We start from the raw sequence: 27361 nt of genomic DNA on the forward strand, positions 1-27361 counted from the left end.
TGAGCAAAGAGGCACCTTTTTAAAGTGGTGACTCTCTTTTTTTTAGCAGAGGGAGAGCAACTGGCCCTATCCATCCACCAGCATAGCATCCCTCAGTGCTGGTTATCTTGTGTTAAGCCTGGTGTGGTGGTTAGAGTGCTGGACTAGGTCTGGGGAGACCTGAGTTCAAATCCCCATTCAGCCATAAAACTAGCTGGGTGACTAGGCCAGTCACTTCTCTCTCAGCCTAACCTATTTCACAGGGTTGTTGTGAAAGAGAAACTCAAGTATGTAGTACACCACTCTGGGCTCCTTGGAGGAAGAGCGGGATATATATGTAGTAATAAGTAATAAGTTCTGTATTAGATTGTCAGCCTTAATATTTTTATTGTCATTTTATTGTATGTTTTTTAATTTTTGTAAACCGCCTTGGGATTGTTTTTAATGAAAGGTCAGGTGGTATATAAATTCAACAATCAATCAATCAATATTTAAGAAACATCAATCAATGTTTCTTTTTAGAATATGAGCCCTTTGGGGACAGGGAGCCATCTTATTTGTTCATTTCTCTTTGTAAACCACCCTGAGCCATTTTTGGAAGGGTGGTATAGAAATCGAATTATTATTACTATTATTATTATTATTATTATTATTATTATTATTATTATTATTAAATAGAATACCTGTTGGTGTCCTCACTAAGTGGACATTGCTAGTATGAAAACACAATAGAGATGTGGACAAAGTGAATATAACATTGTCATATTACTGTCTTTGTATTGTGAAAACATCATATGGCCAGTTGTCTGTTTTCTAGTCAGTCATGCTGCTCTGGACCCTTCCTCATTCTAACAGCATTCTACTGTAGAATTCCTGTCATTTTTAATGGTATTTGAGTTTCATACTTTCAGTTTCATACGTCAGTTTTATATTTTCCTTGAGAGACTCAAGCCATTACTGATAGTGCATGGAAAATTTGGGCTTTCTGGTTTTAGTCTGAACATCATGCACACGTGCTGCAGATACTCACCTATACTATGTGCTTTTACATACCTTAAGTGCACAGTGCCATTGATTTGGCATAGTACCATTGATTTGAATAGGAACAAGGTTGGCTAATGCTGCAGTCTTGATCACATTGACTAGAAATGAGTAGATTAAATGCATTAATGAAATGCATTTAGGAGAGAGGTGTGAATGCTTCCAGGAAAAACAACAATATGCTAGTCAGGTACAAAAATTTGAGCAAATATCAGACTTTTATAAATAATCATATCCCCCTGATGTTTAATTGAACAGAATCGGGTCCAAATGCATAAGTCATTACCCAAGTACTTTCCTATTAGCAATTAATGCTGTAAAATATATAGCATTGCAGTATTATATCTACTTACTTGGGAGTAAGGGAATAGGCATCCCTTTATAAGTGTTCCAAAGTTCCAGCTTAACTACTCTGTCTACGACATTCACACTTGTCGCACAGTTTGAAAATATACTAAAATTCCAGACCACCTATATTTAGGAAAGTAATATTTGGTAGAAGCTACAATGCAAACCTTCAAAACAAGATACTGAATAGTATTGCTTTGACTAGAAGTAGACTTTTTTATTACTATATGCTATATTCTCATTCAGTCAGACTTGCTTTTTAGTTTACTTTTGTACATAACTCCTGTAATTCTGTATTCCTATTTTGTGTAGATATAATATACTATTTTATTATTGCTTCTTTGCTAATATCTACTATGTATTCTTTCTAATTGAAAGAAATATTTTAAACATAATTGTTAGCATCAGAAGAGGCAAGATAACTTTTATGGTTTTGATTTTAGTTTTAGGCTAAGGAGCCATTTAATTTTTTATTTTTTTAAAGGATAAATATGATCCTATTACTGAAATCCTGTAAAGATACAATAACTGAAGAAGGGTGGTCCAATCTTCCTATCCTGTGCATATACCGTAATGCTGTTCTTTTGGTAGGAATGGGCGGTTTTCACACAACAGGCTTTACCACAATTTAACTGCAAGGTTTACTGCGAGGTCAAAGTTGCTCAAAAAAACCTGATGCAAAAAATTGACACATACACACACACCCATATGAATTGGGCTATACGCTAACGTACAATGAAAAACCCGAATAGTGTGTTAAGTACTCCCCAATAGCTTGCAGGGACTTTGGGGTAAATCTGGCCAATGTGTGAACCAGTGTTCCCTCCTACGTATCCTCCTACGTATCCCTCCTAGTCAACAATATCCCCAGATATTGTTGACTACAACTCTCAGGATCCCCAGTCAAAGGCCACTGAAGCTGGGGATGCTAGAAATTGTAGTCAACAACATCTGGGTATCCCTGTTAGAGGGAACAGTGGTGTGAACACACACCCTCCATTCTGGAGGAGATGTGAGCTAAAAGCCATGTGTGAAAATACGCCCTGTACTGAATGCTGAATGTGGACATTGTGGTGAAGTTAGAGGCAAGGCAGTTATTTACTATGACTCTGGGCCAGTCACGTCTCTCTCAGCCTAACCTACTTCACAGGGTAGTTGTGAGGAGAAACTCAAATATGTAGTACACCGCTCTGGGCTCCTTGGAGGAAAAGTGGGCTATAAATGTAATAATAATAATAATAATAATAATAGGGCATTGCATCACAACCCTACACATGTTTACTCAGAAGCCCCACCATTTTCAATTGGACTTATTAAGTGTGTTTAGGACTGTAGTCTACAGCCTTAGGTGTCTTCATTTAATTTTTTTCTAAAACCTCTTGTTCAAGTTGGACAACTAGAGCAGACTAGAAGTTTGTCTTGGTTTAGAACCTTTGGACATTTGGAAATGACATTGGAAGAGCCTATAAATTCAGTGGAGAGGTAGAATAGTGTTGAGCTTTCCTTAATTTCAGGAAAAAATGTGGTTTGCCTCCTTTGAAAGTAAGTCAATAGATGCAATCATGGTGCTGCTTGGATTCCAAATTCAGGTCTCTGATTCTTTAGAACCATGTTATCTTAAACTGGCTGACATACAGAGTAAAGATGCAGTAATGCAGTGAGAGAGCAGCAACTTCCCAAATAACTGCACCCATGTATCAGGGAAGCAGCCATTTTTAATGCCCTCCCTTTCCCCAGGAAACCCTCTGTGCCACCTGAAAATATGTCTCCAAGGGCTGCGCAACCCCGAGGGATATATATTTGGATGGAACAGAAAGCTTCCCGGGAAAGGGGAGAGCATAAGAATTTGCTGCTTCCTACTCCACTGGCGCAGACTGCGCAGTTACTTGAGAAGCTCGGTTAGGCTCCTCTCTTGCTGTGTATGTCAACCAGTATCTTCAGACCAACTGTTGTATATGTAACCATATTAGGTTACATTGAAATGTAACTGTATTGGTTACATTGAAGTGAAATTTGACTTCGACTTCATATGTCTTACAGGGGGCATTGACTGACATGCAACTTCTGCAGTAAGGTGTCTTTGAATTAAATGAAAACAGTGTTACTGGACCTCAGGCTTTGCCTGATTCCACATCAAGTTTTGTTCCAATCAAAATGGCCTACTAATCACTTTCTTAAATGTGACTTTGACTCAGAGGACTGGTGGTTTTGAAGAAGTGGGACCTGCAAACCAGCCTTTGTGTATTTGTAGTGGAGCTGCCCTTAGGTTATTGATTTGGAACATGGAGAGGAACCCAAAACCATCCAAATAATTTCACCTTATCTAAATAATTTTCTTTTAACAATTTCTTTCTGGGTTGTCTTCCATCCTTGTGGGCACTTTTTAGACTTAATAGTTTGTGGGTTCAGCAGAAAACAGGTTGATACTTCAAAAAAGTCTCTCAGCTCTCCTCATATTTAGCAGTGGGTAGAGGAAATGCCAGGAAAAGTGTGCCCCAAAAAAGATCTCATAAAAGGAGAGAGATTTTTGTAAGCAGACATTTTTATTTGGTAGAATTGTGTGGATTTGTTTAATCACTGAAGCGTTTGTCCTTCAGTTAGTTCTAGGAGGGCCTACATACTATTTCTGCTTTGACCTTGCCACCATCCCCTGCATGCCTTGTCATCTTTCTCTTCATATTGACTTGCCCTTTCCCTATTTTTTCTCCTGTTTGCCATTTGTCTGCCATTAGTTCTTGGGGAAAGTTGTGAGGTGGGTGAGATGGGTTTTGTTTTCTGATGTTATTTGTGCTAGGTAAATCTGTAGAAATTAAAAGCAATTTAAAAATTGCACATAAAGGCAATTTTTAGAAATTATAAGCAATTAAAACTTGCACATAAATACATATAGATGTATTTAAATAGAGTGTAGAAATATGTACATATAGGTATTATTTTGGCTTCTAAATGTGTACTATTAATTAGGCTTCCCAAGTCATTGAACATAATCAAATTTCATAAATATAATTAATTAATTGTTGTTGTGTATTTTTTTTTTTAAAAAAAAACTAAGCCACAGAAATTGAAGACAAAGGCACAGCCCTTTTACACTTCAGGTAACACTACCACAAGGCAACCCAAAAGAGTATTTAGCAAGTGATAATGTGCACTGTTCTCGTTGAAAAGGTGTATTTTTAAAAAGTGCATTTCACTTACTCTGCCATTGGACAATGTTTCTATATAGTGTCTAATATGTGTTAACTAGCTGAAAGTAAGCACTTCAAGATTCCATTCTATCTATCTATCTATCTATCATATTTATATACCACCTGATATGTGTATCCCTAGGTGGTGTACGTAGTTTAAAATATAACTGTAAAAACAGAATAAGAACTATTTTAGAGAATAAAAATAAACAGTTTAAAATTAATTTTAACTAAAAGCCTGAGAAAACAAGTGAGAGTCTTTTAAAAAGCAATCAGAAATGGAAAAGCTCTTGTTTGACAGGGAGCATATTCCAAAGCCCTGGACAGCCACAAAGAAGGCCCGTCCTGAGTTGTGACCAAACAAGCCGGTGGCAAGCATAACTAGAGCTCCCCAGATTACCTTAATAGGCAGCAGGGTTCATGACACGGAACCCTTTTGAGATAGGCACTTCCTTAAATCTCTCTAATTGAAGGTCATGAGGCTAAAAGGTGCTTAATTACAGCTGGACTGTGCCTTTAGTTTGATATGAGCAGGTTTTATAATACTAGCCTCAAGCAGTTGCTGCTCCCCACCTTTTCCTGCTTTTTTGAGGCACAAAATTTGCTCACCTCTAGGAAATTGACAATTCTGTTTACAGAAGGAAAAATATCTTTCTTATTCTGTTTCTGACAATCATACAAATGAAAACATTATGATTCATAAGAACAGACATTTTAATTATGGGCTAACTCTTTGAAGTCTGAGTTTGAAGTAGGAAGGAATGCATGCATACATTTGAAAAAGCGAAAGAATCTGGCTCCTAAAGGCATCAGGACTTTCATTTCTGACAATCAATTCTATAAACGTTCTCCCCAAGGAAACAAAAATAAAACAAAACACACATTTCTTTTAAAGAACTTTCATTACATAAAGTTTTAAGAAGAATGTTTGATCTGTGTTTATTGCAGCCAATGTATTGGATTATTACAATTTGGGAATCAGAAGCAAATATATTTTGGTCTTCTTTCTTTTTCTTTTTTACATTGGCTATTTGACAATGCCTTGTGGAAAAGCATTTTCTTCATTTTCCCTTTGACTTTCCATTCAGATTGTCCATTTTATGTCTTTGTGAATAGCAGTAATGGCATGAAAAAAGATTATTATAAAAATGGCTTTTAATGCTACAAATGGTGTTGCTAATGCAACAAAAATTTCCTTCTTCATTCTTCTTTTTCTTATGCCTTGCATCTAAATGGCAGGGTTGGAAAGATATTTTAGTTTAAGAGGAATTTCACAAGTATTTATTGGGAGTTACTTTTAAAATAATAATAAAATTAACTCTCTAACCATGCTTAACTTAAAGGATTAACTTAACTTAACCTTTACAAGCTTACCACTTTGGGGTCCAGCAAAATATCTGTTCTTGTTTTCAGCTGTCAGTTAGTTTCAGGAATGCTTCTAATACATTTCTGGGTTGTATGCTTAGAGGTGCTGGTATGGTATTTGGGAAGAGAGCTGGTCTTGTGGTAGCAAGCATGACTAGTCCCCTTAGCTAAGCAGGGTCTGCCCTGGTTGCATATGAAAGGGAGACTAGAAGTGTGAGCACTGTAAGATATTCTCCTTAGGGAATGGAGCCACTCTGGGGAAATCATCTAGGTTCCAAGTTCCTTCCCTGGCATCTCCAAGATAGGGCAGAGAGAGATTCCTTCCTGAAACCTTGGAGAAGCCACAGCCAGTCTGTGTAGACAATACTGAACAAGATTGATCTATGGTCTGACTCAGTATATGGCAGCTTCCTATGCTCTATGTTCCTATGTACTAGTTCAATTTCTGCAAATCACCAGACATCAGCTCTAGCTTTAGAATCTTCATTGATTGATTGATTGATTAAGTGCTGTTAATCTGCATAACTCACCTTTAAAATCTGACTCCTGCCTATATGCTTCAGTGCTTCAGGTTAAGGGCTCCAGTGTTAAACTGACAATCTGAAAAGCTGGTTTGTGGATCTACTCTAAGGGCTAGTTCCCACATGCATGTAACATCATGCCAATTCCTAATCATTTGATGACTCATAAGCAGTTTGTGAACTGACTTGACTTAAAAATTATGTTGAGGTGACCTGAAAAGTGTCTCTGTGATGTGTGGTCCCCACAGTTTATTCACGTATCTACGCAGCACACACGCATGTAATCCATATACAGTGAATGGTCTGGAAGTGTGCATTGCTGTACCGCTGTCCAAACTAAGCAGCTGTGGAGCTGATCAATATCTGCGGGAAGCCCTTGGAGACTAATATCAGGTGCTGTGAGCTTTCTAAAGGTAGAGCATGAAAGAAGTATAATAAAATAAAAACAGAGCTAAGGATCCTTATCACTTTCCTTTCTCCATTTTTAAAAAGAAACATCCCCCCTCCCTCCTCTTCTGTTTCTGGAGCCAGAGGCATTTCCATATACATAGACGATCTCGGGCCTGCATCCACAGGAGCCTCCTCCCCATTTTGATAATTAAAACTTTTCATGCTCTCTGCTGGAACACTGGCTGACGTTCTGACTAAATTTACTCGGATCATGACTATTGCACAGAGATTATGTTATCCAGAGTGGAAGAAGAAGTGCTAATTTGATCTAGTCCTTCTTCCGCTCTAGAGGTACTCAGTATGTTCCAGCAGCCATCAAACTATTTAATGCAAAGGTAAGGACTCAGCTACTGTATGGTGTTCAATTGGGGCTATACTCCAATTTCGAGAAAGTTGAGGCAATACAATCGACCTTTCTGAAAAACATCTTCCAAGTACCTGGTTGTGTGCCCAGAGTAGTGCTGCGCCTTGAGGCAGGATTGATTAAGGTTGAAGCTTGGGCATGGTTTTTCATTTTGAGTTATTGGCTCAAATTGATGTTTAGGCCTATTGGTATCGTCTCATTGATTTTTTCAAGATACTTATCGTTCAGCCTGGTTGGAAGCTATTGAAGGGAGATTGCAGTATTACGGATTTTCGCCTGCAGCCATTCTTAGTTTGCCTTATGAGGAGGCTAGGGGCAGATTTAAAGAAACGATTCTGGATGTGGAATCTCAGATTGACAGGAGTCTAATTTCTAGGGGTGTTTTCCTGAATGTTGAAACTGTAAGCTATTCTCCAGCTAGATATTTATCTCTTCTTACAGTACCTAAATTTCGTAGGGCTTTAACTTTGGCCCGTTGTAAAGCCATGAATACAACTGTGCTGCAGGGGAGATTCCAAAATACTCCTTATCATTGTCATGTTTGTCCGTGTGGATCGGGAGAAGTTGAGACGACGGCTCATGTCCTTTTTTATTGCCCATTTTACAGTGACATTAGGAAGAAATATATTTCACCTCAACTTATCCTGTTTCCAGGATTAACTGAAATGGACTATTTAAATTTAATTTTAAAGGATTGTAAAGAGGAGAACTTACTCAATGTTGCTAAATTCTGTCATATTTGCGGTGTTATTCGGAATGAAGCTGTTAATTCTAAATGATTTTATTTTTGTAATTCTGGCCATTGGCTGTACTAATAAAGACTGAGACTAAATTTACTCAGGGAAGTGCCACTGAAAGTTAGGCATGCCTAACTTGTCCTTCTGATTCCAATGGGACTTCCTTGAGTGACTTTAGTCAGGATGTCAGCCACTCTCTTCCAGTTTTTAAAGCCATGAATTACCAGTGCATTCACCAATGTCAAGCAGCACAGAGAACCAGGCAACTAAAGAATTGATCTGGGACACATACCAAGATGGCCCAATGCTGTCAACACCCCTGTCTGGAATACACACTCAGTGCTCTCTCTATATGTAGAAGTTTACCTTTTTCACGTTAGCCATTGCTTCTTACAGTTGCATTACAGATCACTGTTCTGGTTCTTTGTGGGTGGCATGTTTTCTTATCTTAAAACCACCATGTGGGAAGCCATTTGAACAGTTGCTCAGACTCTATGCCTTAGAGGCCATAGGATGTCTCCTTGGTGATAAATAATATGAAAAGCACCAATTCTATCCAGGGACGGATCATAGGTTTAAATACAATCTCATGATCCCTGGTCAAACCCCATAATCTTCAGGCAGCAATTATGCTCTGTGTCATTTGCCACCAAGGAAAGACCCCGAAGGGCTCTCCTGTGGCCACTATAGTCCACTGGTGCCAGTTAGTCTTTCTAGTCATAGTGGGATGTAAGCTACAGTTCTAAACAGTCCCTGCTCAGGCGGTCTATCTGACTTGAATTGGGGCTTCCATGTTCAAGCAGAGGATCGCATTTCAAATCCACATTCAAATACTCATTCTCGCAGAACCTAACACAGTCCTCAGTATGTATTCAGGATCCCCTTGAGGGAGTGCAGCCTTTGGTCATGTGATAGCGGCTTTGCTCTGGTCCCCCAGAACTGGGTCCCTGCAAGTACTTTTTCACACAACGCGTGATCCACTTGTGGAACTCTCTGCCACAGGACGTAGTGACAGCCAACAACCTGGATGGCTTTCAGAGGGGTTTGGATAACTTCATGGAGGAGAGGTCCATCAATGGCTACTAGTTGGAGGGCTGTGGGCCACCTCCAGTCTCAAAAGGCAGGATGGCTCTGAGAACCAGTTGCAGGGGAGTAATGGCAGGAGAGAGGGCACACCCTCAACTCCTGCCTGTGGCTTCCAGCAGCATCTGGTGGGCCACTGTGAGAAACAGGATGCTGGACTAGATGGGCCTTGGGCCTGACCCAGCAGGGCTGTTCTTATGGTCTTATGTTCTTAATAAGTTAATTTTTATCCTCACCTGTACACACACTCCTCCTCTGTGTGTATAATCCTCATCCTCTGTGGGTATAAGTGTATAATCATCCTATTTTATTGGTCTTTGTAAACTACTATGTATTTGAGCTATTCCTGATTACCTGCTTCTGTGGACTATTTATTAAAAAGCTATGCTCACGGGATTTATTTCACACATGGCCAATTTGGTTATTGCCCACACAGTATGAGTTGGGTAGGTGTTCTTAGACAGGTATAGATTGTGCTACAGGCAGGCAAAATCTGGCCTAAGAAATGAGTAATAATCTCCCATATATCTCAGATGGTATAATTTCAGACTCGGTCCAAAGTGCAGGCCTGCATATCTTTTAAATAATGAGATTTATTAGTTACCTTTCAGCTCAGTCATGATTACACAACACATCTTTGTGTTTAGTACTGCTTTGCTTAGAGGGAGCCAAACCCATCCATATTAAAACTGTGTGTGTGTGTGTGTGTGTGTGTGTGTGTGTGTGTGTGTGTGTGTCTATCTATCTATCTATAAAATCCCCTTCTTTAATGCCATCATTGCATTAGTGGTTAGTAAAAAGTGAGCAAGCACAGTACTTTGGCAGTGAACTTATTCAGACATTACAAGGAGAAGCGGGGTAAAGGAATCGTGGGATTTATTTTACCAGTTGGACTCTCTGAACACACAGAATTAGCAGAGCATTTTCAGAAAAACCTCACAATGATTATCTGTGACCATTCATGTACTATGCTAGTATGAAAGGAATGGTAAGTTGTTTCTTAATTAACAAGAGTATTTATTTAAAAAGTGGATGCTGCTGCTGCTATTATTTTATTACACTATTCATTCAGTGTGAAAGCTTGCATCACAACAAGACACCCAGCAACTATGTGAAGACATATGATGCCTTGATGACATTAAGGAGGCCTGGGTCTGGTCCTGGTCAGTGTCTGGATAGGAGACCCCCTGGGAAAACCACACACACTGGCCGCATTCACACGTAACGTGAAACTGGAGGTTGGTGAACCCGCAGTTTCAAATTTAAACTGTAAATCACATCGCAGACATTCATCCAACCGTGGTCTGGCAACCTCTGGTTCCAGGAGAGGGGAGCCCCCACCTAGCTGCTCTGCCACCAAGACTGATCCCAGCAAACTACATGGCCACACTGTGGGCAAAGCATTAGCACATCAGCAGAGCAGCCACAATTGGCCACAATCTTGGAAGGGCTGTGCCAAGTGTGATGGTGCATTTTCGGAGCAGTCCACCCGTCCTCAGCATGGAAATGGCATTCAAATCCCATGCCATGCCATGCCATGCCAGCGCTTCTTCTAACAGCAATGGCACTGCTGTCCTTCTAAGAGTCCTGCACCAAACAGTCCCACACAAGCATGATTTGGGGAGTGGAGTGGGTGTGTGTGTCACTATTTCCCTGTTACTCAGGAAAGGGAAGGGGAATGATGACTTCCTAGGAGGGGATATATATATGAGGGAAAGGAAAGGATCCTGGGGGGGGCTGTCCCTCTGTGACCTAGAATGCTCTTGCAAGGGATCACCCCTCGCACCCAAAGGAGGTTTTGATGTTCCATGTTGCAGAGCCTGGCCGAACGCATGGATGGGGTGGGGGAACACACGGGGGGGGGGGAATGTATCTTTACTCCCATTCAAAATTCCAAGGTTCAGTCCAGCATTGTGCATATGCAGATCTGTCAGCATGGGGAATTGTGGGAGAGGGGAGCCCTGGTTTCCAGCAGCCCCAGGAGAGTGGGATCACCATTTGGGGGCACAAGCAAGGGTGCACATGTCCACATGTGCTGATGGGCTGGCAAGGAGCACACTTTGACAGCTATTTGGTGGCATTAGTTAAAACAAAATAAATGACAACAGAAAAAGTTAAACCTTACAACAATTTAAAATTTTAAAACAATATTTTAAAGCAATGTTAAAACTATTAAAACAGTATTTAATTAAAAGCCTGTGTGAACAGATTAAACTTTAAAGACTTTTTAAAAGTTTTCAGAGATGGGGAGTCTCTTATTTTGGCAGCGAGCACATTCCAAAACGTTGGGCAGCAGCGGAGAAGGCCTGCCCCTGAGTAGCCACCAGACGAGCCGGTGGTAACTGCAGATGGACCTCTCCTGACTATCTCAATGGGCAGTGGAGCTTCATGAAGAAGAAGACGTTCTCTTTAATACCCAGGGCCCAAGCCATTCATTCATTCAATTTTTATACCGCCCTTCCAAAATGGCTCAGTTTAGGACTTTATAGGTTATAACCAGCACCTTGTATTTTGCCTGGAAACTTATTGGCAGCCAGTGTAGCTCTTTCAATATGAGAGTAAGATTGTCTCTCCAAGATGTCCCAGAGAACAACCTGGTTGCTGCATTCTGGATCAACTATAGTTTCTGGAGTACATACAAAGGCAGCCCCACATAGAGTGCATTGCATTAATCCAGTCTGGAGGTTACCAGTATACGTACCACTGTTCTGAAGTCGTTTATCTCAAGAAACAGACATAGCTGGCATATCAGCCAAAGCAGATAAAAGGCACCTCTGGTCACCGCCTCAACCTGGGACACCTTTAAAGGTTGGAGCTCATGAGCTGAGGTGATGATGTATACAGAAGAATCTAGTTCATGCTATGTGTTACAAAAAATGAACACTTTGATAATGAAATCTATATTTGGAACCCACATTAAATGATTACAAACTATAATTATAATTCCCCCTACAATAAACTTTGCCAAATCATTAATCTCACTGGCAAAAAAAGTGAATTCTTGAGTTTGTTCATGAATCAACCAGTTACAAAACATAAAACAACACCGAAATATTAAGAAATAACCTCACTAATACCAGTCGGTTAAATATAACTCATTATTTAAAGATTAAGTATTTCATGGGATTTTACTTACTGTTCGCCTCTTGGGTATCAGATTTCATCAGCAGGGAGGTTGAAGGTGTGTCAGTTCAAGTCCAGCATGTGCTTGAGGGGCACAAAAACTGGTTTATGGCAAGCATCTTGAAAAGGGCGGCTTTAATGTGGAAACAAGTAGCTATTTTTCTATAGTTATGTTTCTATTATTCTACCTTGCTCACAGGATTACAACAGTTGACTGACTAAAACTGGATTATATTTTACTTAAATCTAGATCAAGGAGCTACATTGCAGCACTGGTGGTTTTCTTTTGAAAGAATATTTCTTTCTAAATTAAAATAAAACTAGGTCCATCAGTCAGGGGTTCAATATAATTGAACGGATGGGTTCAAAGAACCTGGAACCCACCCACCCCCCAGGTCCACCCTTCCCTATTTTCTTCATTTTCTCTTAGGGGCCACCGGGCAGAAGGGTGAACACGGGCCCCCTCTCTCCTAGCTATGCCACTGCTAGATATCTTGCTCTGCTAATTGATTATAGATGTGTTACACACTGAATTTTGTTTTTTCTGTACATGCACAAATGACCATGGGGAGGAAGATAATATATTCTATCTATCTATCTATCTATCTATCTATCTATCTATCTATCTATCTATCTATATCTCCAGCCAGCAAACATTTCCTCAGTGAAGTTCTATTGAAAGCAAAGGAATGGAATTTAGTTGCAATTAAAGTATGCATTGATTTCAAATGGGATTCAGTTGCAACTCACTTTTACTGGATTTTGCCTTTATAGCATTATTATTTTTAAAATCATAGATATTATACATTGTGGTGTGCAAATACTGTATGTAGCTTTACACTTATTTATTCTCTTCTAAATAATCACATTATTCTGCTAGATAAATGAAATGCAAGTGCTATATATGACTTATCCTATAGTTTAAACACTTTTTAATGTCAAGGATAAAAATTAGACAATGAGTAAGATTTTTTGAAGGCAATTTTGGAGAATTTACTTGATGATTTTCCTCCCAAAATTCAGTTTTCCAATTCAATTTGGGAATCTGCTATATTCTGTACTACTGTATTTTGTTTTCTTCCAGATGTAAGCTTAATTTGAAGTGAATAAATGATCATCCTCAAACTTTGGAAATATTGCAACAGGTATCCATAGCAGTTCGCAGCTCATACAGCCCATTTGACATTTAATTTTTTACATCCATGCATTTGAAACATTTAGTATAGATAAATCAGGAAATTTATTTATTCATTTATTTATTTATTTATTTATTGGAAACACTTGATATACTGCCCACTCCGAAGACTCTGGGCGGCGTACAAAAACATGCAAAACAAAACAGGATTAAAATTACATTCTAAATAAAACTAAAGTAACTAACGGGGGGGGCGGAATTAGGTAAACTACAAGGTAAAAGCCTGGCGAAAGAGAAAAGTCTTCAATAGAGACTTAAAAATCGACAAAGAAGGAGCCAAATGAATCTGTAGAGGAAGGGAATTCCAGAGAAGTGGGGCAGCAACTGAGAAGGCCCTTTCAAGGTTCTAGCGCCCCGAACCTCCCGGAAATCAGGGACCGACAAAAAGGGCCATCTGAGCAGATCTGACCAGATGGGATGTATCTGGATGGGAGAGGCGGGTCTGTAGATAAACAGGTGCCAAACCCCGCAAGGCTTTGAAGGTCAAAACCAGGACTTTAAATTCAAATTGAATTGAATTCAAATTGAGTTGAATTACCGATAGCAATGTAAATTCAATTTCTTGACAATGCAATGCAATTCCTTAGTGTCAGACTAGCTGGTGCGACCCTGTTACTGTGCTGATTTTGCTGTACCTATTGTGGTTCACTTCTATGCAGATACTAACCAATTAAAGCAATACTCCAACAGGATCTTGAACAGTGCTGGCCAGCCTTTTGGACAGGAATGCTGTGATCTAGTCCAACCTTTTGGACAGGAATGCCGTGATCTAGTCCTTACCACAGTACTATGCACTCCTATCTTTGACCTTGGAGCCCTTTTGCCTCTAGCACTTTAATGAGCTGGGATGCTGGCAGCAATGTAAGGCAGCAGTGTAGGCCCAAGCTTGTGCTGTAGTTGGCCCTTGAGTTCACTGGCTCCAGGCCAGGAGTGTCACAGACTCCACTGACTATGACATTTGTTTTGTATGTTGGCCAGCCATCCTTTTTGATGTAAGAAAGAACATAACAATGGCAAATAAAGGACCAAAAACCCCCATAAACATAGTTAATGTATTGCAGCAGCAAACAGAGTGAGCTCGCAAGCCCTTAGCTTTAATCCCTCAAATGTGAACTGACTAGGTGGCCCTTACACAAACCATTGTTCTCTCAAACTCAGCCCTACCCTCATCCAAGGCTAGCAAGGGACTGTTGATACTGACCAACCTTACAGAGTTGTTGTGTAAAGACTACTGAGGGGGGGTATATGTGATGTGTCTTGAACAATTGAAAGCATTGCATTCCTGCTATGGAATATAGAAATCTCAGTTTCTGCCTGTTTTGATTATTAATTTATGCATATTCCTGCACATGCCTGTATATGTTACTCTGATTTCCAGTCTGCATTCAAAAGAACCAGATCTGGTGTTAGCAGTTCAGCAGACTTGGACTCTATTGATTGCAAATGGTCCCCACCCAACCATATAAACAAGCTGTTTAGTTTCCACAATTAATGAAGTTTCCAGAGGTAAAAGCCAAAATAAACACCATCGGGGTTAGTATTACCAAAAATGGTGATTATATCTTCATGGTTGTAACCACTCCCACGTCAAGAGATAGTGACAGTTGTTATTTTAAACAATTAGGAAAAATAAAAGTGCAGACATATGCCTATAGCAGAATTAAATGTCTCAGTCACTCATGAGTGCATGCCAACAAAGTGTTATATTACTATAAGTTACAGTATATATTATCAAGGCTGTGCTAGAAAAAGAAAGAAAAAGAAAGAAAAAGAAAGAAAGAAAGAAAGAAAGAAAGAAAGAAAGAGAAAGAAATTCTGCACCAAGGAATTCAAATTCTGCACCAATTTCAGTTCTGTATTTTAGCAAACAATATAAATAATAACAACAAATAATGCTAAAAGAAATTGCACAATTTCTCTTATTTTGCATATACCGCCTTGGGATTGTTTTAATGAAAGGCGGTATATAGATTTAACAATAAAATAAATAAAAATAAATACTATTTTACAATATTTCTATTTTGTAAGATTTATTTTGATGTTGCTACTCATTAGGAAGGGCAAGGAAGTATTCAGGGGAATGAAACCCTATTTCTAATTACTGGACCTCTTAGACACTCTTCTGTCTTCTGAGATTTCAGAAGGTATTACCAGTCCTACACATCTTCAAGCATCTTTGTAAGTATAAGGACTAGAAACACGCTCTTTTCAGAAAGCTGAAGTCTGCATCCAATAACACAGTCTGTGGACTGCCAGGGCTCCTATGAAATAAAAGTATCCATACAGCCCTTTCTATTACCACAGGGCATGGCTATGAAGAGATACATACATTTCAATCATAAACAACAGAGAAATATAGAGGACCATCCTTTACAATACTCCAGGCTGTGATCTTATTTTTTATATAATATGCTATATAAAAAGTACCTTTATAAACAAAACAAAACAAAACAAAAACAAAACACATGTATCCTCACAAAACAGCTTAGGCTGAGGAAAAAGGATTTCCCCACAAGGCTTGGTGTGCTATAGATCTATTCAGAGAAATTGTAAACCAGATGCATGGGAGTCATAGCTAGGCTTTGAGTAACTAAGGTTGCAATTTTATGCACCCTTACTAGGGAATAATATTCCATGTGCACTGCAGGCTCACCATTGAGATTCCTGCCGGGGTATGGATCTGAACCCAAGTCTCCTACACCCAGTATCAATTTCTGTATAAGAAAAGTTGAGGTTGACTTTCAGTAGAAAAGTGGAATGACCCTTTCTGTAATTCATGAAGTGACTCCAAGTCCAGAATCAAGTAGAATATTTCAGTGATCTTGAATGATATTTTCAGTGATGATGATGATGATGATGATGATGATGATGATTTATTCGATTTCTATACCACCCTTCCAAAAATGGCTCAGGGCGGTTTACACAGAGAAATAATAAACAAATAAGATGGAACCCTGTCCCCAAAGGGCTCACAAATTTTTAAAAAAACACCCACATAAGATAGACACCAGCAACAGTCACTGGAGGTACTGTGCTGGGGGTGGATATTTATTTACTTACTTATTTGATTTGATTTGATTTTTATACCGCCCTTCCAAAATGGCTCAGGATTGGGCCAGTTACTCTCCCCCTGCTAAATAAAGTGATCTGTTTCACATAGTGGTGTTTTATAAGATCTCTTTTCCAGCTCATACAGAACAACTTTGGGCCAAACTAGCCATTTAGGGGCAAACTAGACATTTATAGACACCTGTGTTTGTAAACACCTGTAAAAAGTGTGTGTGTGGGGGGGGGTGTTGTTATATTCTTTTTATTAAAAATATTTATCTACTAGTTTTCACACACACACACACACATCCAAGTTATCAACATGGTTAAATGACAAAAGTAATGGGCTTGCTATGTGGGGGACACAGCTTGCCCACTCAAAAATGCACTTTGTCCCTTCTGTGCCCACCACCCAGCTTTATTAAGGGGGCCACCACTGTGAACTCAAACAATAAATAGCAACAACTGATAAAAACGGCCTACTACTTTTATATATTAGCCTCTCTTCCCTTTCCAAACATCTTGTTTTGTACAGGAGTACTGTGTGTGTTTGTACAAACAAACATGTAATAATCAATATTCAAAGCTGTTTTTAGTAAATGTGGTCCAGAAGGTGGTTGCCAGTTTGAATGTTGAATTATCTCCATGTTTGACATTCCCTCTTTTCCCAGCTTCAGCCCTTCTCATACACAGAAATTCAAATAAGTTACAAAGGAAAATAAAGGCAAGAGCAGAATAAAAGTCAAATTTTCCCAAATGAAAGAAATATCCTGTCCTATGTATGTACACAAGAGCATAAAAACAACACCTAGATGAGTTCAGAAAACAAGTCCATGTGCACAGGAAAAAAGGCAGAGAGGAATTTGAATAAAACAAATGTGTAGGGTATTGTTATTTTTATATTAGAAGGTCATTGCTTCCCTAAAATGTTGCAGTGTGCATTTACTGAGCACTTTATTGCACAACCAGTTTATTATACAATAAGCATGCTTTTGTTTCTCATATCATTTGTTGTATGCAGTTGCCTTCCCATCAGGTTGCAGTCTCTTAGGACTGAGTCACAAAGGAGTGTGTAGAACCCACCAAGAAATGGTGCTAGCCTTATCAAAACTGTTCTTCAATTCCTTCTGAGGAGGAAGGCTGAGAGGATCCTTCCAAATTTGTTTTGGATTTCACTTTAGGCAAAATCCAGTGACAAGTTATAACCTAGGGATGTGTAGAAACTTCCCATGGAAGATTTTGCTAGTTTTATTTTAAAAGAACAGTGGCATTTCCCAGACTACCTCAGATGTTTTTCCTGAGAAAAATCCTAAAATTCACTTCAAATTTCACTTTAGGCAAAGTTTTTATGGCAACTTTGATGGTTTTAATTTGTAGTGTTTTATTGTAAACTGCCCAAAGACATAGGTTTTGGGTGGTATATAAATATGTCAAATAAATAAATAAATAAATAAATAAATAAATAAATAAATAAATAAATAAATCTAGCAACCAGTTTTCCAACACACATATCATAGAAATGGGTAGACTGGCATGCCTTTTTCTAGTTTACAAAATACACAAATGCATGACCACAGGTCTTTGCATAGAGTTTAATCCTCTCTGAAATATTTCAGTCTGCTTTTAGTTTAAATATTGTGCACCCAGATCCAGTACATGTCTACTCAGAAGTAAGTCCCATGATATTCAGTGAGCTCTATTCCCTCCCAAGTAGGTCTGAATAGGATTGCAGTCATGAACAATAATTTCAGTTTTAAACTCCCTTCATGTTCATAGTAACAGCTTGAATAGGATTAGGATAATAATTTCTGACTCAGATGAATTTTTTGGCCGTAGATAATAAGCAAATTCTGACTGGTTTGGGATTTAACACAGTTCTTTTTAACTCTTAAAAATCTTCTTAACAGGTGCAAGCATTGACTAAGTTTATGTAACTCCTTTGCCAGACATAATATTGGAGCTAGTACGTATGAGGTCTGAAGACCCATCACACATTTCTGCTGTTGGACCTAAGCGTAAACTCTGGCCTGTAATAATGGATAATTACACGAATCTGTCACTTGCTCTGAGGAATATACATATGCAATAAATAAATCAGACTATAAATGTAAATAAATAAAACTGTCTTAAACTACAAAGACATTTTGATCAGTCCTTTCTTTTTTTTAAATTCAGGGACCTATATAACTCTTCATTGCATTATTATTATTATTTTAAAAACTGATAAATGAAGTCATAGGCTGCAAACTACAGATGCTCAGCACATGGAAAGGACGATGTGTAATTTTCTGTGCAATGAATGATCATGTGCACTAAACAGGTCATTATTCCAATCCCATGTATAAGCTTTTGTGTATACTCTCTGTCTTTATATGTGTACATCTTAAAGCTCTGTTTGTGATATATTGGATTGATGCCTCTATCTTTCATAGCAATGGAATGATAACCCCCAAATCTCACTAAAGTTAATTTGGAGCTACAATTACATTATTTTGCTTTCTCATACAACAACCTCAGGACGAATAATGTCAGCACAAATTTCTCCATTAAGGCTTGTTAATCTTACTGGACCTTCTCTCTGACATTTCTGTGGTAGGAGACCTTGTCTCTAAACTGTCCTTGTTTTTAGCTCAGCCAGTGTGGGAGGCACACCAAGCCCACCAGCCATGCGTTACAGTTTGTCAGGTACTTGACAATCCACCCTATTTTTGCAGTCTCAGTAAGGCAGCAAAAAGTAGTGCTTCATTGAGCAACTGGTGTACATAGTTCCTGGGATACCTGTGGGCCCCAACTGTTCATCCTGTCTTTCAGTGGCAACCTCTAAAAAGGATATAATAATAGGCTGTATAATATTTATCCAAAAATCATTGTTATTGCCCAGCAATGCAATACTATGTATGCAATTTATGTTTTCAGTATTTTAGAGAGACCATGGTTATAATCTCACTAGAGATGAAGTCCTGTTGAAATCAGAGGGACTTATTTCTGAGTAAACATGCTTAGGTTTGTGCTGTCTATTTGTAAAATAAGAATTTCATTACCTACATTTTTGCACAATTCTTTAATTGCATATCAGTTCATTCATACTGTATCAGTTAGGGTTACTGTTAGTTCATCCAGTGGTTCCCAAGAGTTAGCCAAAGTGGGGTGCATTGGAAAGGGCTCTGTATGGGACAAGGTGAAACAGTTTGGATGAAGGGAGTCATTGGGCCAGTGGAAGAGAGCAGAAGCGCCTCTCACTTGCAGTAGAGCCTGAGGCCAGCATGTTGAGACATGGCGCCATCATTCTGTAGGAGGAGGGATTAATCACTCTGGGAGTGGCCATTTTTCCTCCACACATATAGGCTCCCAGAAAAATTATGAAATCTCCTGCTCAGACCATGGTGCCAACTTGGGAGGTGCCAGTGCTCTCACTTGCATTCTACAAGTTCCCCCTCTAACTGCTGGAATGAGACCAACCATATATTGTGCCCCACATCCTATTTTTAATTCTTGCTTCAGACAGCAAAAATGAGATGCTGTCTACCAGATTATAATATGCGGCTGGTAAATTATATTTTACTTGGTGGGTTGCAAGTTGTGGAGGCTAAGTCTAGTCCCAGACACTGGCGTTGGCATAGGATTACACTGGCTGGAATCCTTTCAGCATAATTCCCTGCATATATCATGTCGGAACATTACCTGGATTAATTTATGATGACTTTTCCTCAGATTGAGCGGATCAGTTTGAAGCATGGCTGAGCAAGCCAAAATAGAGTTCACTAAGGTTAGTCCTTGCCTTGAAGGACACCCCTGTGCCTTTAATACTAATATCTGTGTATAAAGGAACAGTTTAGCATGTGCAGCTTCTTCCTTTACTACATCAATGTACAGTAGCCCCCCAATTTGAAACCCTCATGATACTTAACTCTGTGGGCTGGCATGGACTCATGAAAATACTTTACCTTACCTCTTTGCCCAGCTTTGCTTCTGGGCCTCATATCCACTCATTTGATCTGACCAACATTTGATGAGAAAAGCTAAAATGTCTTCTTCCACTATTCAGCTTTTAAAGACCACATTAGAATGACTAAAACTGAGTTTTCTGTGTTAACATATCCTCCAATATTTCACCAATAGGACTATGTACATTTGTAACATCTATTCATACAACTAGGACTACTGTTTGAGAGGTGCAGGGGTACACACACACATATATGCGTGCACGCACACACACACACACACACACACACACACACTTTTACATTGCTGAAGGCTCTTCTCCACTGTTGTACAGTATTCATTTACTCAGCAATACCATGTCCTACCTTGGTTTCTGAAACAAGTAAGTTACAAGTAAGAAATACCCTTATTTTGGGTGGGGGGGGGGGAAACAGTAATGAAAATGAATAGGCAACAAAAATGAAGAGGAAAAAGAACTAAATGAAAATCATAAATAAAAAATGAAACAAATGGAAATGAAAACACATTTTTAAAGGACAACAAAAATAAAATGAACACTTTATTTTCCTTCACACACCTACCCTATGTTTCCCCAAAAGGCAAAATAGGATCTATGAGTTACCAGGGACCATTCTCACAAAATAGGGATTGTCCCTGGTCGATAGAAAAAGTTGGTGTATATGTGCAAAGAAAAAAATGCAGACCCTGTCCTTTTCTCCACAACTATTATTATTTCCCTGTGATCTTTTGCTGCTAATCTGATTTCTATATGGTCACTGCTTAAGGCTGTTTCCCATTTATTCCACCTTAAGGGAAATTGGTTATCTAGGGTGCTTTCCGGGCTAGCTGCTCAACAGCAGCAAAATGCCTCCGTTCAGGCAAGTCACACTGAAAAAAGCAGGGGAGCAGTCTCGCAGCAACTAACAACCTGAAAAAATCAGCAACTTTCTTAAGCCGGATATATGACGTTCTAGCTCTATATCGCAGCAATTAAATTTGAGACAAGGCATTGGCAATGTGTGAATGGCAGTCTGCTGTCTGTGTAGGGACTGCAGTGTCACGCAGGAAATGTGGAAGCACACTTCTGAGATACGACATGACCCCTTTGCAGGGTCTAATCTGGAAAGCACCCAGAAGTGACTCTAGCTTTTCTTATCCAAATAATATTTTACATGGATCATCCTCTCCTCAGCATACAAACAAGTGGCTCGACTAAAGGCTGGTGGATTTGGACCTTTAAAAAAAAAAGAAAAAAAGAAAAAGAAAAAATGTGTCATGGGTATAAATTAATCATACCAATTAAACAAAAGTGGGTAGATTGCTTCCACCCATCTGTGTGAAACATTTGCTGGCGAATGTTAAAAGATGTACAAAAGGGCCCTACCCTCTGTGTGCAGTTAATGTTTGCATTTCTTCACTGTCTCCCAAGGCACTTTGCTCATCTGTTTAGACATCTAGGTGTAGAAAAGGAGGTATATCAGGCATGCTGCCCCCTCCCACTAACTGTCTTGGGGCTCTTCTTCTAGCAGGCTAAATAATGTTCACTTCTCATTCAAGAACAATCATGTGTTGCCTTCAATGAATTTCAGTTATAATTCACATCAAATGTTTGATAGGAGCTTGTTCAATATTTAGGCTTATAATGAAATATGTCTAATTTTAGTGCGTTTATTTATTTGCTACATTTTTGTCCTGTCCTTCCCTCAAAGAGCTCAGTTTGGCATGCTCCTCACCATGTTTTCCCCTTACACAACAATGCTGTGAGGTAAGATAAAGCAAAATATTGTGGCTGGCCCAAGATGAGCTTTGTGGGTGAGTGAGGATCAGTGCAAGCAATGGAATTTCCATAACGTATTAGTGCACAGCAGGTACACCTAGGTAATTTTGGAGCTGGACCTAAAGGCCTTTGAAGGCCCCCTGCTCCCCTCTGCAAGTTAAGCATCATCCCCAGGGGCATAGCTAGGGGAGAGGGGCCCGAGTTCACACCCCCCTCTGGCGACCCCTCAGAGTGATGGAGGTAATGAAGAAAATAGGGAGGTGTGGAGTTGGGGTCCCCGGTTCTTTCAACCATTTCACTCAATTATAGCTAGCTACACCCTGATCATCCTCCTACACACACACACACACACACACACACACACACAGTGACACATGCAGTATTTTTAACACATGGATTCTTGAGGGCACAAACAGCAACTCAATTCACAAGAATATAAGAATATAGAACAGCTATATTTATGCAAATGAGCATTAGCAGAAACATTTCAACATGCAACTTAACATATTCCCATTCCACATATTTCTTTCCCCACTCACCCCTCTGTCTCTAAAGCACTCGGCGCAGGTCACAATCACACTTGGCCACCCAGTGTAGTGCGGGTCGGTGGCATGGCACAGCAACCACACTACTCAGGACAAACTAAACAGGATTTGGAGGCCCACACGGAGTGTGGAAGCTGTGGACTTCAGCCCCAAAGTCCAGGGATAAGAGCACCTCTGGTGCACAGACACATAAAAGTATCCAAGTCTAGTTTCATATCTTAGAATTGCAGCCTTGGGGGGAGACTATAGCTGTAATCCTATGCACACTTAATTGAGATTAAGTCTCATTAAACCCAGTGCCTTATTTCAAAGTAAACATGTCTAGAATGACTATATGTAATTTTTTAAGATGTGTGTTGTAGTGTGTATTCTGAGAACGGTCCTTCTCTCCTGTTGAAATTAACAGCATGTAATAGTGCTTAGTCAGATCATGCTCCAAGTTTTTTCTTCTTCATAATTTTAAAGCAACTTGTTTTCATTGCAGTCCTAAACTATGCACAACAATATAGACTAGGAAGTCATGACTGCAATCCTAAGCATACCTACAAGGAATCAAGCTCCACCAAAATCAGTGGAAGCTTTTCTTCCAAATAAGCACTTTTGGACTGTTCATTTTCTAAAGCAAGGGGAAGTAACTTCTACTAAATGAATTAAGAGCCAGTTGCTCTGGAAAATAAACATTTTGAATGTTCAGTTTTTCATTCTTTCAGTTCAATCTGTATGTCTTACATAGAGGTTGACTTCAAAGGTCACTTCACCCAGGACACTTACTTTGAATGTGTATAATTTCTATGAAGGAACATTGTGTGTACATAATTGCATGATGTGAAAAATGCTTGGACATATTCATTGTTAAATGTACACATGACAGAAAGCACATACACAGACATATGCGTCTGTCACTTGTTGCCGTGTATGAATAGTGGAAATGATTGTATAAAATGGCCCCAAGAGGAATAGGTCATAACAAAGCATGACATCAAATACAAGATTATTATATTTCAAAACATTTTTTCAAAGCATTGTTTTCTCTCAAACAAAACATTTAAGAATTTGGTGCTTCATAAGTTGAATTTTTACAACAAAGTATTACACATCCTTATTTAAGTTTGAACAGAACATATTCATTTCCATAGGACATATCTACACATACAACCTTATATCAGTGTTATGCCAGGTTAATAACCATGGCTTCCCCCAAAGACTCCTAGAAATTTTAGTTTCATGCTAAGATTCTGTTAGAGATCCCTACACTATCATTATTCTAGATCTACAGTTTCAAGGATTCATTGAAGGAACAAGATGACATTAAATCAGTTTAAACATGGTTAAAAGAGATTCTGTTCCAGGGCATATCACAAAACTATTCACTGGGTAGATACAGTTAATAGTTAATAAAATTATTAACTATTCACCGGGTCCATACAACATCCACCCAAGAGTTCTTAAAGAACTCAAATCTGAAATTGCTTATCTTTTAACAAAAATGTGGAACTTGTCCCTAAAATCAGCTTTTATGCCAGAGGACTGGAAAGAAGTCAATGTAACACTATTTTTTTAAAAATGATCTGGGTTGGAGGATGGGGGTGAATTCAGGAAATTACAGGACAGTTAACTTAATTATGTTCTGGATAAATTGGTAGAAAGCATAATTAAAGATACACGTGCACATTCTGTGCAGTGTTATAAGTGCAGAACAGGAGCTGTTTCCATAGAATAGGCTGCATTGGGGCATTGGAGCTTAGCCCAGAGCAGCCAAATGTGCCAGGAGGGGAACAATTTCCGCTGCTCTCGCCTCCCTCCAAAAGTAGTTTTTGACTCATAAATATGTCCCTGAGAGCTATACAACCCTCAAAGACATATTTCTGAAACCAAAAGATACTTTTTGAGGGAGTTGAAAGCAGCAAAAATCACCTCCTGCCCCCCCCCCCCCCCCCGCAATTCATGTGTGTTTGGCTACTCAGCAGTGCTCTGGGCTGAGGTCCAATGTAACCTCTTCCACAAACGCAGCTTCTGTTCCACAATTTTAACATTGTGTAACATGTGAACCAGTATTTTTAAGTATGTAGAACAACAAGTCTTGCGGAAGGAGAACAAGTTTTGCTGAGAGGGATTCAGCATGGCTTCTGCAATGGTAAGTCTAGCCTCATTAATCTTTTAGAGGTTTCTTTTTTTACCCCACATAGATGTCTGAAAAGGGTTATGATGATTGCCTGTAATTTGCCAGTTAAATGGTGGCAGCAGCCTTAGTGTACTGCTTGAGCACTTACTTTGTTGTATTTAAACCTACAACAAGCACATAAAGTGGCAATCCACAAATGGCTACTAGCATGCAGCTTTTTGGCTACCTTATTCATTCCTTTGTTTCCTTACACGCATTTGTACTGAAAGTCTCAGTAGAGAGCTACTGTTCATTTAAGCAAACTTCATATCTTAGAAACCTTTTCCCAAATATTTTGGGTAACCTGTTTCTTAGTAAATGGATATTCGGATTTGACTTTGAAAAGGACTGTAATTTAACTGAAGTTGAGATGCCTCAGCTTGTTTTAATTTCTACAGAGTCTTACTGAGGATTCAGGTGATGCTAATCAAGAATAGTTTCTTTGTGTGCTTAAGCAAATGTTTTGACACAAATGCCAACTTTAATCTCACGAAAATGCAGAAGGCCCTTCAGAACAATTCTTTTTTAAAAGCTTTTACTTTGTTTGTAGCTCATAGATATATACAAAGATTATTCTTATGTTTTAGGATGCTACAACTCTGTTATAGTCTACTGAGCCTTATCTATACCATTTTCATTAAGGTTTGCTAAAATGTCTGGTAGAATGTTTGGTAAAAGGACCATTTGCATTGATCCAGACAATTGTTTGCCAAATAGTTACAGGCACACTGTGGTAAATTATCACTTGATAAATGCTTGTCTGTATTTAACCTATGAGACACTTATTTCTGATGACATGTTCAAAGTAACAAAGCACACACACAACTCCAAGACAACCCAAGCCCAAATGCTGATGAATATTAGAGAATGTAGGCCTTTTTTCTTCTTTCAGACCTAGCAGTCTTTGGTACAAAAATGTATGCATGAATTTCTAAAATCTTCCAGTCATTCTACCTCTGTTAATTTGGCATCAGTCCCATTTTTTTGTCTTTCAAAGAGAAGTTTGGAAAAGATTCTTTTTTACTGATAGTAGGCAAAAAGAAAAGAGAAAGTATTGTGTTCTTTGTGGAAAAAGAAAGTTTTGCTTAAGGTGGAGGACCCTGTTTCTCCAGAATACAGCTCACATACGTTAATGGAAACCTCAGTGGGGTGGGCGCTGTGACTAAGTGGATGCTACAGGGAGAGAAAGCATGGGAGGAAATGTTGTTTTACAAATGAATTTTTCTGGTAGCCACCTTAGAACACAGTCTCTTGAATGCTGAGATAATCTAATGACACCCCACATGCTTGGGCACACCCATCAGTGTCTGGGCCAGGAACAAGGCTTTTTCTGTGGCGGATTGCCCTCCGCCCCAGACAGATATACCTGTCACCAACTCTGATTTCTTTTAAGCACCAGGTAAAAACTGTAATATTTACTAATGCATTTTGGGAAGTTTCAGTTATGGATAGCTGTTGGATTTCATCTTTTTAAAATCTGCATTGTATCTTAATAAGGTTTTAGCTGCACTTTTGGATTGTTTTTTGTTAGTCTCCTTAACTGCAATTTGATTGGAAGATGGGATAAAATATGTTAAATAAATGAATAATAAAGACCACTCTGAAGTCTGGGGAACCCTCTGGAGTGGGAACAGTTCCTCCCTCGTGCCATTTGTGTGACACACACAATTCACACATGTTATTCATATTTTGTTCTCATACTCACAACTGTTTCACATACAGTCTAAGAGGCAGCTAGCATTTAAATTGTTCTGCCTGTTTTCTTCTGTGCTGAACCCCTTCGCACCCACCCAGCACAGTCCTATCTGTCCCCAAGCCTTGCCTGCTGACAGCATTTAAAACCTTTGAGCAGTCTAATGCTCGGAAACATTCCATTACACTTCTGCCATTCAGCCAGTGACTACAGAGACAGGTTTCAATTAACGGAAGGCAGAATACACATAGTCCATTGCTACACACATTTCAAAGACTGTAACCTTCATTTACTTCAGCTTTGCCCCTCAAGAGTATATGGGGTGTGAGATAAATTAGCAATACCATGATTTTGCTGCAAATCTACATGTTCTGTGCTTTAGTTTGACACCATACCCATTTAGTGAGTGCCCTAAAATGTTGTCCAAACTAGCTTTGATTTTGGAAGCAAGTATATTATTGTTGGTCTTTGGGACATAAAGGCTTTGGAGAACTAAGCATACATTCTAACTGTTTCAGTGGGGAAGGAATAGATCCACATGGTCCCTCTCATTAGCTCTGGCTAGAAAAGAAAGAATTAGCACTGTTCAGCTATTATGTCCACATTAAATCCTGAAGGAAAAATATCAGGTGTCTTTCTTTTATGCCTGCATGACAAAAGAAAGCACAGACAGACTTGCTTTATGTAGCAATGTCTTTTGTGCAAACTCTGAGCAATTGTATGAGCTTAGGTTGGAGAGAAATTCAATAGTGCCTTGAAAAAGTAGGCAAAGTACAGAGCTACTGTAGTTGAGCACCATAATTA

This window comes from Hemicordylus capensis, chromosome 2 (genome assembly GCF_027244095.1).
Source record: "Hemicordylus capensis ecotype Gifberg chromosome 2, rHemCap1.1.pri, whole genome shotgun sequence".
NCBI classification, from domain to species: domain Eukaryota; kingdom Metazoa; phylum Chordata; class Lepidosauria; order Squamata; family Cordylidae; genus Hemicordylus; species Hemicordylus capensis.